This window comes from Galeopterus variegatus, unplaced genomic scaffold (assembly GCF_000696425.1).
Source record: "Galeopterus variegatus unplaced genomic scaffold, G_variegatus-3.0.2 Scaffold895, whole genome shotgun sequence".
NCBI lineage: Eukaryota > Metazoa > Chordata > Mammalia > Dermoptera > Cynocephalidae > Galeopterus > Galeopterus variegatus.
The window spans coordinates 399,413-401,517 of NW_007727006.1; positions in this window are offsets into that span (position 1 = coordinate 399,413).

Below are 2,105 nucleotides of genomic sequence, written 5' to 3' on the forward strand. Positions count from 1 at the left end.
TTCCTTTCCCTACACACACACACACACACACACACACACAATCACTTACGCACTCATATTTATACATACAGCCTCGAACTCATAGTCTAGTTGATAGTCCTTTCTACCCCACAGAGCCTCAGGGAAAGTCCAGCTCTGAATCAACCTCCAGATATTCTTTGTTTCCCCCTCCAATTGTAGACTTTCTAATCATCTCCTGGCGGCTACTTGTGGGGGAGACAGAATCCTGGCTCTCCCAGCCTCGCATTTGCTGCTATCTACATCCTGACTTCTTATCAGGTCCCTGCTTTATCTTCCAGAGGACCTGTCAAGGGGTCCCGGCTGGTGGGTGTCAGAGCACAGGCTGGGTCCTAGTGCCTGAAGTAGGACCCCTTGCCCTGGCATTTGTCAGTGGGGCAGGCTGGGGCCAGGCCTGGGAGCTTGGCAGGAGGCCTGGGCTGGCGGGCAGGTAGGGCCCCACACTGGTGACAGAGGACTGATCATGGCCAAGTGCCCACCAAGGACGAGGCACATCCCAGTGAGACATAAATGAGACCTGGTGCCCTCTGGAGACTGGCATTCCCGGAGGGCACTGATGATGGACGGACAGACGGACCTGGGGGTGTTTCCTCACCAGCTAGTGTTTCTTTTTGGACTTCCTTGGTGCCTTTGGAGGAGAAGAGCCCTCAGGATAAGCAGCTGCCTATAAAATCTAATTTCAGCCAAGTATCTCGGGAATTTATGGATTGTCTCCACACTTCTGTCTGTGTGCCTCAGGGTGACAGCTGAGCCTCTGGGGTCACACTCCCCCTCCCCCTCCCCTGCCCCAGCCTTACCCTTTCCTGGTGGCTGAGGCGGAGGTGGAAGCCCAGCAGGCTTTCAGACAGGATGGGATATTTAGGAGAGCTGGCCAAAGCCCCACTGACTGGGGTTGAGATCTTCATGGGCACAAAGGGAAAGGAGAGAATTAGGGCAGAGGAAGAAGTGGCTCTGGAATAAAATTATTGAGTGTCCTTTAGATTCTGCCCTCCCTGCTGCAAACCAGGTTCTTGGACCAAGTCCAAACTCCTGAGCCTGAGCTCCAGGCCTGCCCCCATCTGTACACACTGGCCTCTCCATAACCAGCTACCTTGCACTCCTGTTCCCCACCCCAGCTCTTTTCGTCCTCCCCACGAGCTTTTGCACAGTCCTTTCCTCTGCTCCCATTGGAAAGCTCTATGTCCAGGCTCAGGCATGGTGGTGAGCCAGGTCTGGGCCTGGAACATCTCCCTCTGCAGCCCCAAGGCCCCTTTCCTTGGCCTGGGCCCCAGGGACCTCCTGGTCAGGGGGCTTCAAACTGCTCCTCAGCCAAGTGCCCACACAGAGGACCACACGGTCCTACAGTGATCCCTTCACCCAGTGCCATTCTGGTCTTCCTGATTGAATTGTCTTGCTTCCAAGTAATATTTGGTTTGAACAAAGGGTTCAAAAGCTAAATATCAAGTGGAAAACCTCTTATCAAACTCCTAATTTTGCAGATTGGCGAACTGGCCAGAAAGGGTAAGGACTCACTAGAGTAGAACACTGGGTTTGCTCCGCCTCCTGACTTATTCTCCCCAGCGCCCTACCCCGGGTGCCAGTCCCATTGCCACCTATGTGAATGGCACCCCCTGGAGTTGTGCCATGTGGCAGCTGCCTGCATTCCACTTCTACCCCACTCCACTCACCTTACAGGTCATCCCCTCTCTGAGCCCCTCACTGACTGCCGCTTTTACCCACAGGACAAAGTCTAAACTCAGCTTGTAGTTCAGGGCTGGTGAGCGAGCTCCACCCTTACCTTCCAGCCATTCTGTTCCCCACAGGGGTCACCAAGCTTTGTCTGAAAGGGTCCAGAGTAAATATATTAGGCTTTACAGGTCACATAAGTTTCTGTTGAGTATTCTTTGTTTATTTTACAACCCTTTAGACAAAAACGGGCTGGGGCCAGGTTCAACCTGTAGGCTGCAGTTGGCCGATCCCTGCCCTGCACCCGTGTTCCATCCTGACCTGTCTGGTTTCTTCCTCCTGCTTTCTGATGCTCTCTCCCAGGCTGGGCTGCTGACAGCACCCAAGTTAATGAACTCTCCCTCATTAAGGATTCTTTGTGC